This window comes from Vicia villosa, linkage group LG1 (genome assembly GCF_029867415.1).
Source record: "Vicia villosa cultivar HV-30 ecotype Madison, WI linkage group LG1, Vvil1.0, whole genome shotgun sequence".
Taxonomy (NCBI): domain Eukaryota; kingdom Viridiplantae; phylum Streptophyta; class Magnoliopsida; order Fabales; family Fabaceae; genus Vicia; species Vicia villosa.
The window spans coordinates 72144591-72156780 of record NC_081180.1 but is presented as its reverse complement, the minus strand read 5'-3'; the positions used below and the strand labels follow the sequence as shown (position 1 = coordinate 72156780).

General features: G+C 31.3%; 1 long non-coding RNA gene across 1 annotated transcript; it reads right to left on the bottom strand.

The window, feature by feature from the left end:
• Window positions 1-9784: 9784 nt before the first annotated feature.
• Window positions 9785-11581, bottom strand: LOC131609305 (uncharacterized). Its single transcript, XR_009286081.1, has 4 exons — window positions 11476-11581; window positions 10576-10691; window positions 10003-10253; window positions 9785-9851 (listed from the first exon to the last, which is right to left on the bottom strand). It is a non-coding gene; the product is annotated as an uncharacterized LOC131609305 (long non-coding RNA).
• Window positions 11582-12190: the final 609 nt, after the last annotated feature.

The window sequence follows — 12190 nt, the reverse complement described above, 5'->3', positions numbered from 1 at the left end:
GATAGTGTTCCTCAATCTATTTTGAAGAAAGTTCTAAGTTACAAGGGCTTAACCTGTCCATTATCCTGGATTGTGCTTCCCTTTTACGTGATACGCATCACTTTTGACCTATTCCTATATCTTCTGAGTTTTAGTTATCTTTAGGTAGTAAAAAAGCGATCAAGGTTTTTAAAATAGGCAAACAGTTAGGTTATACTTTTGTGGTTAGATCTAAGGCCGAGGTTGAGTGTTTAGCGGACCTTGAAAAAAAGGGATAGATAGTTGAGGTCATATAGGTTGTCCACGATTTGTGTTCGATATTGATAAAGTCCTATAATATTCGAGGGTTGGAGAGTAGGTTTAAGCAGAATAAGATGAGAGGGCTCATTGTCTCTAAGTATCTAGAACTCATGGCGATTGAAAAGAATAAGATTGATGAGTTCTCTGATTCTTTAGTCCATGCCTAGGGGGAAACATCACTGAAGGCTTAAAAAGAAAACATAGATAAACCTTTTTTAAAATTATGAGTGTAAGAAGTTATGGAGGATGTACCACCACTAGTAAAAAACTAAGTGATGTGCCACACCTAACCCATAGACTTAATAAATAAGAAGAGACACTCTAAATTTTTTGTAATGAAAGCTACGAAGAAAGTTGATCACACTCTTGCAACTATTCTAAAGAAAAGAAGTTATGAAACTTGGTAAGGATTTGAAATTTTTATGGAGCTCTAGAAAATATCAACAATAAAAAGGAATAGTCATGATGGGTCATGAGGGGAGTATTCTTATTGGGTCAAAGAGAAACTGCATAAGTGAGTGAGACACCCTATATTCATCCAAAACTTTCAAGATATTAGGTATGAGTCCTTTCACTTATAAAATGCTCAACCTCCATTTTCTAAGAAATTTAGAACTTTCAACACACATTTTTATCACGACTATCTCCCCTTAAGAGTAATTCAATCCATTATGTTCCCCTTCAAGCAAAAACATTTTCATCAATATATATACAGTTGTAACGCTGTTGACACCCTTGTCATGTTACAGACACTTCAAAGGGACGTGTCGTCTGACCACCACCTTGTCAAAAAGACTTTCAATACACAACATATCTCTTACTCGAACCATCGTCTATGATACAACTAATGGTTCAAGAAGGGAGCATCCACATTAGGTCAAAAACAACCATACAAACGAAAGTGACACAATATATACTCACCTAAAATCTTAAGGCCTTAGGTATATGGATCCTCTCACTTGTAAAGTTCTCAACCTCCTTTTTTCCAAGCAATGTGAGCATTCTTACTCACACTTGTATCACAACAAGATGAAGAATATGAAGACATGTAGGAAAAAAAGAAAAATGAGAGAAGTAAACATGTGGATGAGGAATTCGTAGAAGAGGTAAGAGTAAAAGTGATTATTTTTATAAGAATAATAAATTAACTAGTTTGTGAAGCACCTTTCTTTATGTAACCATCTGAGGATAAATACCTCTAAACATACAAATTCTACAATGTTTACTTGGTGTAAGTTACAATGACAAGAATGAATCAAAATTTTAACACAAGAAATTGAAGATATAAAATAATGAAACTGAAGAATTCAACATTTTTCCACATTTGTCATCAAATTGATAAGCGTTGCAAGCTACTATAAAAAATGTGTCGCACCATGTACATGAGTGTAACGGGCTATAGGAAATTTAATTTTTTTTCCTAGGGTGTGCTTATCTCATTTGGGTGTTTTGTTGCTTGTCATCTCATTTATCCTTATTACCAATTGAGTACCTCACAATACGTTCGTTGCATATCTTTTAGAAAATAGTTATTTTTATGCATCAAATCTTTTTAGTGCATATAAAACAAACCTTTGAAAAAAAATTTAAGACAATATTATTACCATTTTTGCCCCCTGCCATATAGGCGACTTTTGGTTTAACCCCCCTGTAAATTTTTTTTTTGTAAAACTAACCTTGCCAAATGAAGATTCTGTCGTTTTAGACCTCACAAGCAAATGACACATGTCATTTGCTTATGTGGCATGCTGATTGTGTATTTCTTTTATTTTTTTAATTTTTTAAAATTCAAATATGCTGACGTATAATTATATTTTTTATTTTTTATTATTTTTAATTCCACGTAATTTTTTTTTTACTTTTTTTTTAAATTTTTTATTTATTTTTTATTTAACGTAATATATTATTTTATTTATTATTTATTTTAACATAATATATCATTTTATTTATTTTAATATTATTAAAATTCAAAACACATAAAATTTTAAAAAATTTGCTCCACATGGGACTTGAACACACTCCCCTCCACTCAAAAGCTAGAGCCTTGACCACTACACTATGACAATTGCTTTGTTAATAGTACACATGATACTTATATGTAGTAAACATGTTAATACATTGAATTAATTTGCCTTGTAGTTTAAATACATTTGGATAATTAATATTTTAATTATTTTAATATTAAGAATTATTAAAATTATTTTGATTAATTTTTGGTTTTAAGTGCTTTTTTTATTATAATATATACTATTAAAATGTGTTTTGATGTACAATTATTTTTAAAGTGATATATAATAATAAATTAAGATAAATTTAGAAATAAACTGAAACAATAAACTATAGTATATATTTTGAAATAATATGAAAAATTAATTCCAGTTTATTTATCCAAATTATACTATATATTATAAATTAATTTCAATTTATTATTATATGCTATATATTATAAAAAGCACTTAAAACAAAACATTAAAACCAAAAATTAATTAAAATAAATTTAATAGTTGTTAATATTAAAATAATTAAAATATTAATTTTTCAAATGTATTTAAAACATTAATTTCTAAATATTTTTAAAGAGAACATGTGAAATACTATGTATTGACAATGTTTACTACATATAAATATCATGTGAAATATTAACAAATCAATTGTTATACTGTAGTGGTAAAGGCTCAAACATTTGAGTGGAGGGGAGTGCTTAATAATAGTTTCAGTTTATTTACTAGAATAAAATTATATATTTAAGAGAATAAATTATAATTTAAGTTTATATTAATTTCGATATATATATATATATATATATATATATATATATAATTTAATTATTGAAATTAATATATTTAAATTATTTCAATTAGTTTCAGTTTATTTTATATATATTATTTCTGTTTAATCATTTTATATATAATTAATTTCAGTTTATTATATAATTAAAGTAAAATTTATAATTAAGTGATAACTAAGTGATAATAATATGTGCATTGTGTGTAAATGTTACAAGTAAATTCATATGTCCTAGTGGTGAGTGCATTTGTTGTAAGGAATTAAAAGGCATGAGTTCAAGGTTAGTTTTACAAAAAAAAATTACAGGGGGTTAAACCAAAAGTCGCCTATATGGCAGGGGGCAAAAATGGTAATAACCCTTAATTGAATTAGAAAAGTTTTTATTGGAATCAAGAAATTCTAATAAGCTTGATTCAAATCATGCTAGTCTTTGACTCAAATCATGAAACTTTTTATTTATCTGAAATTGGCAACGAGAAACATGTCTAGAATCATGAAAAGTCTTGATTTGAACCATAGGCAAGTATGATGATTTGGAACTTGACGTCAAAAACATGAAAAATTAATTAAAATAAATTTAATAGTTGTTAATATTAAAATAATTAAAATATTAATTTTTCAAATGTATTTAAAACATTAATTTCTAAATATTTTTAAAGAGAACATGTGAAATACTATGTATTGACAATGTTTACTACATATAAATATCATGTGAAATATTAACAAATCAATTGTTATACTGTAGTGGTAAAGGCTCAAACATTTGAGTGGAGGGGAGTGCTTAATAATAGTTTTAGTTTCAGTTTATTTACTAGAATAAAATTATATATTTAAGAGAATAAATTATAATTTAAGTTTATATTAATTTCGACATATATATATATATATATATATATATATATATATATATATATATATAATTTAATTATTGAAATTAATATATTTAAATTATTTCAATTAGTTTTAGTTTATTTTATATATATTATTTCTGTTTAATCATTTTATATATAATTAATTTCAGTTTATTATATAATTAAAGTAAAATTTATAATTAAGTGATAACTAAGTGATAATAATATGTGCATTGTGTGTAAATGTTACAAGTAAATTCATATGCCCTAGTGGTGAGTGCATTTGTTGTAAGGAATTAAAAGGCATGAGTTCAAGGTTAGTTTTACAAAAAAAAAATTACAGGGGGTTAAACCAAAAGTCGCCTATATGGCAGGGGGCAAAAATGGTAATAACCCTTAATTGAATTAGAAAAGTTTTTATTGGAATCAAGAAGGATTTTGATTCAGATAATTTCTTGGTTTGATTCAAATGAAGCATGATATTTTTGTTTTATATATGGTTTATGGAAGCGTGAATCAAACCATTATTGAGTGTGAGAAGAAGATAGGCATAAGGGGAAGCGACAATACATTGCTTCCATAAATAGATGCACCTCTAGAGAAAGCACGCCGTCCAAAATGAAAAGAAAGATTGAAAAACTAATGGATGTCAACAAAAGAGAAGGAAACACATCTAACAATAACTTAAAGAGACTTATCCTCAGATTCTGAGATAGTGAAAAGGTCAGGGGAATCCCCAACAAAATATTCCTTATGCTTATCAAGGCTGCAATCTCCAACTTTTATGTATCTAGGATATTGATCGATGGGACTGAAATAGATTATGATATTATATACTCAAATATCTTCGAAAAGATGGGACTGAAAAAAAGAAGTTATGGCCTTATGAAAGGCATGACCTACAAGGTTTCAACAACATTGTGACCCACCATTAGGAATATATATAGCTAATGATTACTCTGGGGAGGGAATAGACACCAGGACCATCGATGCCTAGCTCATGGTCTTCTTGTGCAAAATGTATACAACTGCATCCTGGGCAGGTCTTTTGCAACGGAAAATCAGTCATGATCAATACCAACCTCTTGGGGGGAAAACATATTTACAAAACATTACAATAAGAATGGAAAGAAGGTGAGGCTAAGGTGATGGATATAAAAATAGTCTCCTTGATCGGGAAACTAAAGGAAATGGCCATTCAACCTCCTTCGACCAAAGTGAATCGTCTTGGCTTGGAAGACCAAAGTAACTAATTTCAGACAGAGTCCAAAGATGGACCAACAAGTAGTGATCATTTGTTTATGTTATTTTTGAGTTCTTTTTCTTTCTGTAAATTCAAACTATCATGATGTAGTATGATCATTTTTATTAAATCAAAAGAGTCTTTTCACCAAGTTATCTTTTTATTTTGTGATTATGAAAGGTAATGACGAGTCTAGGGTACGATCAAAGACATCAGAGTTCAATCATAAAGACTCAGGGGTACTATCACATGCAACCCAGGCGACCAACAGACATAAGGATAACAAGCCTAAAAGTAAAAAAGAAATAATCAGATCACCCCCTTCTTGGTAGCTAGTTACTCTAAATGTTGTAATGGATCCTCCAATGCGTCGACCTCAAATAAGGTATGGGCGCATGGGAAGGGATACCAACCCTTGGTTGGGTAGGGTCCCTAGAGACTTCCAATAAATTTCAAGCAAAACCCAAAGGAAAAGTCGAATCCTAGAGTAACGGAACATGGACCATAAGTTAGACTACGTAAGAAGGTAACATTGGTAAGTAACAAACTGAAATATACAATGCAAGAAAAACAAAAAAGACCATTCTATTATCAAATTTACAAATATTGGGTACATGCAGGCTGGAAAACAAAAAGGGAGCTAGTCCGCAAAAGAAACTATTCTCCCATCCTGTGAAATACGAACATTAGGGTAAAAGTACTCATCTTGCTTTAAAGAACTCTCAAATCACCCTTGGCAACAAAGAAACCCTCTTTCAAGGATTTAGCTGACTCTTTAGAAAGGTCGAGGTTCTCTTAGCACAATGCACGAAGACCATCCTCAACCTTTTATGGATCTCTCGGGACTCCATCAGAGATTGCTCCAATTTTTCTATCTTTCTCTAAGCATGGTCCTTGGCCCCGAATGGGAAAAAGTCACTGGTATAAAAGCCGAGGCTCCACCCTTTTCAATCACCTCCCAAGTGAGCTACCTTACCTTTTCCTCCAAAGTACGAGGATACTTAAAAGTTTCCATGACAACCTCAATGGCAAGGAACTTATTGGAGGCATCTTGACTTCCATCAAATATTGATCCCTCTCAAGTGTAAAATCATTGAATAACCTGTTCAATCTCTCTTTCTCACATCGGAGGCCACCAGGAATGGAAATTTCCCCTAGTCAACAGCACCAAACATCAAGATTGTTTATGCTCGTCGGGCACGAAATGCTAATTCAACCAATTTCTTCTATCTAGATTCCTATGAGAGACCTGATAAATATGAGTAATCTTCATTGGAAAGTGAAGACCTGAACTCCCTACTCGTCCTCGAATTTGGATAAAAGGGAGATGAGAATCATATGAAGAATGTCCTTTCTATAGGAACCCCCATATACCCTTTGTGAGTCATAAATATCATATAAGGATATCAGTTTTGGGCCTATGCGATCATGATCGAAATGAGGGAGATGAGAATCATGTGATGCCCTCATTCCCACAACTGAAGAAGATTTGCTCACATAATCACTCATTAAGTTAACGGTATTGTCACTCATCTTGACTAAAAAACAAGAATTGTTAAAGAAAAAGCTTGAGTTTAGGGTGGTGCATGGGATGTGAAATTGATGAAGCGGAATGAGTGAAGAAAGTAGAGATTTTGATCGAGGAGATCAAGTGCGTCAGATTCTAATTCCTGAGTAGAACACAAATAAAGTAAAATACATAATAAACATTTTATGCAGTTTATTTTTAAAATGTAACGTCAAAATAAATGTATCAAACAAGTGATTTAGTTTTTGATTTTTTAAAACTAGAATTACTAAACAATTTTTTTTTCTTTTTATAAATTAATTTCAAATGAGTATTTAAAACTTTAATACTAAAAAAAAAACTAAATATGCCTTTTATATTATTGTTGAAATCACATGTCACCTCTCATGAGAAGCAATTATATTTTAGTAGTTAGACATTAAATATGAGTGCCTAAATAAATCTACCGTTGCAATTGTAACTTTGTAACACCTTTTGCTAAATCCAATCATAAAAAATTTAAATCTACATGCAATAAATCGTGACTATAGTCACGGTTCTTAATATCTTAATCTTAATATATATAAATCGAAGGTTGTCATGATGACAACCCTAGCCACGTGTCATTTTGATAGTCATTCCTAGCAAAAACCCTAAAGTGTTATTTACTAATTTGACCCTACACCTAATGTGTTATTTACTAATTTGACCCTACATTAAAAATAAATAATAATAATACAATATTTCGGCACTACTATTAATAATAATCATATAAATAATAACTAGTAAGGTACTCGTGCTTCCGCACGGGTAAATTTATTTAGTATTGTATAAAATTTAATTAGATACGTATAAATTAAAAATGAATGATTTAATTATAAATGAAAAATGATCATTATTTAAATTCAATTATATTAAATAATCATATAAAAAATTATTGATTAAAATATTAACATTAACATTTAAAAATAAAAATTATCTCTCAATTAATAGTAATTGTTGATTAAAATAAAATAGCTACTATGTTGATAATGACCCGTGAAATAAAAAAATTATTTGATGCGATATAAAATATATTTAAAAACAAATGTAAAATAAACAATAATCATGGAAATTTAATTGTATTAAATAACTAGTGTCTTACCCGTGCGTTCGCACGGGTACCCGTCGTGTACGCGCATTGTGGTTGAGGGAAATAAAAAATGATAGGAAAAAATTAATTTTTAAGGGAAAGGTTAATATCATAATAAAAAATGTTTGAAAAAGAAAAATATTTTTTTAAAGTAAATAAGTTAATAGGATAATATAATAGGATAATATTTTAAATCATTAAAATATTAATATTATTAAATCATATATTAAATTATAATATTAATATTTGTAGAAAAATGACCCCATATATTAATTAATTAAATTTTAAAAATATTTTTGTCATGAAAATCTCAATCAACTTAGAGTTTTCTGAATTGAACTAACAACATAATCTTACTTTTTGTGCATACGTAGTAGATCATTTTCCCAAAATTGGTACAAGCAACTGTAAGAAATAAGTTGTATCTCATGACTTCCTACTTGATCTTCATGAATAAAATAAAATGGAAATAAAAGAAAAGAAATTAAATAATAGAGTAAAACCTGAATTCGTTTCAACTAAAAACCAACATATATATATATATATATATATATATATATATATATATATATATATATATATATATATATATATATATATATATATATATATATATTTATTTATATAAATATTCATATCATTTAGAAAACACAAGCACATGGGTAAAATAAGCTTGAAGACATGACAATGACCCTGCCGCGAGAAGAAAAATCATAATCAGTCATAGTTTTACCAAATTTCTTGTGTTTAACAGAACTACCAGCTTGAATACCAGATGAATAGTTTTTGGCATCAGTAGGTTCCATATTTGACATATAACATTTTTAAAAGGAAACAACTTTATCGAGAAATTAAAAACTCGACAACATGATAGTAATCTCCTCCCTCTTTGTATCAGGAGTCATCGGTGCTTTAAACGATATCTTGCAACGTCAAGCTTATCCGCTAACGTACCAATTTCGTTTCTCCCATGGTCATCATCACTGTATACTACAATAACCTCTCTCCATCTATAATAGGCAGTGGCTAACCATGTCTGCTATTGCAATCATTTGAAAAATGTCATTGAAAGCAATTATAATGAAGAACGGGAATTGAAGCGAGGAAAGAGTAGGATCTGTAGCTACCTTGTCAACCAAACTCATGTATAACATTTGAAAACATATGTATGTAAATGAGCCTGAAATAGAAAGTTCTATCAAACCCGCTCATCAGTAACATTATAACAACAGTCTCCTCAGCAATCTTCCACAAACCTCATCACATTAACAGCAACCATTCATACAATACCCACCTTTCAACCATTCAAAGCCGCAACAATAATACTCCTCATTCATACCATCGCTGCTGAACCAACACAAACAGCCACCTTGTTACACGAAAATCGTGAATATCTGCCTCACATAAGCACCGGATTTCCTCACTTCAGCCGCTAAATAATCGTGCCAACAACCTTTAAGGTCACAAGTTCAACTCGCTTGCACTGGTTGGTCGGAACTGTTTTCGAACAAACAATTTTAGAATCGCACCACCACCACGGTTCAAAATCCGACGCCGGCATCCCTTTCGTCTGCTATTACGTGGGGTATTTTTCTTTTACCTCTTATTATTCCTGGGTTGCCATGTAGTTTCAAATGTTTCCTTGAATTGTGTTAGAGAAGGATACACTGAAAACTTTGAGTTTTGTTAGATTTATTTTCTCAGTTTTTTCTGCTCCACTCTCTATACAATCTGCGATATGCAATTTCGGAAGCAGCCAAAAGAGCGGAGATTGCTATCGCAGTAGGATAATAGTGAACGAAGGTGTGCTCTGCAAAATAGAAGAAAAAAAACAAATCAATATTATATATTCTCCAAGCAGAATAGAGAAATCAAAGTTCGACTTAGGAAACTTAGAGGGATGTGAAACAGGTTTTGATATGGTCTGAGAATAAAAAACATACATATAAGATTACAATGAATAGCATGAGATATATCAAACAATATCATAGTATGAATATTCATTAACATACCCTTGATTTGCTGCGCACATCGATTCCTGTTCCACCAATCCTGTTTCAGAAAAGAGTATCACAGATTTAAACACCATGTATCGTCATACATAAGCCATGAAACACTAACAAACCATGAACACTGAACACGGCAATACTTGTAAGAATCAAACACAGCAAAATACTAACAGAGACAAAGTAGAATGAAGTACCATATGTACTCAGCAATTATGTTGTCACTGAATGGAGTGATGTCCCAATTAAGCAAATCCTCCACCCTATTGATGGTGCCATTTTCAGAGTTGATTGCCATAACTCTAAATTTAGCCGAACGCGTAACTTTCTTGTTTTGTTTCTTAACTAAAGAACTCCACATCTTTGATATGATCTGAGTTGCACACTGAGAGGTTTTCGTGATTATCATCTGCCATTGCGTCGAAGGTTCCAAAATCTATGCCATTTTCTACTAAAAAAAAAAGAATCAAACACAAGAATCACTCTATTAAGATGCACATTGCATAATAATATTCATTCAAACACAAAAAAAAAATCAATCAAGAAGTAAATAACCATTCAAGAAAATATGCAGGAATACTTTGATAGTCAAATCAGAGAGCAAAGTTTACCAAGGATGTAACTTTTTGGAATCATATTAAGTCAATGAATCCTTACTTAATAGTCTTATAGTATTTTGAGTATCTATCTATAGCTGACTAAAACCCTATTCATATTCATGCCCCTACCCCATCTTGTTAAAGCAAAATATATAGGTTTTGATCACACACCTAAAATCTGTTGATGGATCTGAACCTTGCCATCCCATTTCCTTCCAAAGATCTGATTTAAGTGAAGGAAGCTCCCTGTCAGGATAAGCCAATCTCCACAATAGTAAAAGAGCTTCCTGCACAACAATAAAAAAGAGATTTGAAAATGTAATCCTTTATCAAAATAAAATAAAATGTGAATTACAAATTTATTTTCAACTACTGTATTATAGAATATCAAAGGCATGTAAAAAGAACCATTGTCATCAAATCAGCTATTAAATTCAATTCTCTCAGAAACACTACAAATAAGCATAACAAAACAATCCTCTTTCTTACTCATATCCCTATAACCCATAGCCAATTCAGTCCCAGCAAACAACAACAACACTCCTAAAATCCCCACCGGAAATTGTTTGAAGAAATGCGACAACGAACTTCCCAACATAAAACCCAAAACCAAATTCACGGCACCCAGAATCGCCACACACCCTCCACTCCTCCCACCAAATTTATATTATCCCGCTAATCCACCAGCACCAAGACAGCATGGCATAGCGCTAAACCAACCACCCAGAAGATTCATCAACACAACTGTCACTGAAAAATCCTTGGTGGGAAATAAATCAGAAGATAGGTTACAAACTCCTATCACAGAGTTCTTATGTAACCCAAAATCATTAGGCCTTCTTATGAAACCCAAAATCACTCCCAAGACAAACACTATAAAAGCAGAAGGTAGTGAAAAAAACATATTTTTCAATGTTCTACCACTCTTTTTTCTCTCAGCACCTTCAATTGAATCACCCAATTCTTCCTCAATCTCATGTGCATGATCCTTTTCACCAACACCATTTACAACAACAATAAATACAACACAAATAATAGCTAAATACAACATAAATCTGGTTTGTGAATTACCCTCCCAGAGACAGATACATAAGGTGTCGAACCAGCCGCCAAACGCCAATGATGATACCATTTTTTACATTTTACTGAAGCAACATACTTTCGTTGGACTTCAAAGATGATGCATAATAACTCCACTTGTTGCATGATCCAAAACCCTTCATATCTTAACGATCTTGGCTATGCATGAACAACAAAAAATCAATTAATTAATGTGATAAACAAAGCACAATTGACAACATTAAAATGCACACACTTACGGCGACAACCGCAAAACTGCATCAACGCTATCACCACATATCCGCTGCCGGTACCTGATTACTTCAAATACACCAATTGAATGTGCTAATGGTTTAGTTTATGAATCTAAGTAGACTTGACAGAATTAAAATGCACACACTTACCGCGATAATAAAAGGCTAGACACTTTTAACTAACAACTTACCTGCATTTTGGCCACAACATTGACAGTTGCTGAACCATTACGAAGAGTAGCTATCGATATCATCCCGTGCTCTACTGCTCTCAAACCTGACCGGGTCTTTCAAACCTCAGACCATGAAACGCAGCAACGACAACCACTGTGTCATTCCTGCTTTTCATCAAACATATGGAGGGCAAGCTCAGACATGCCTTAAATCGGAAAACTGAAACTGAACAGGTTGTCAATATTGCAAAAATAAACATAATAGCAGCTCTCTTTCACCATCTCAACATGACCAAATCC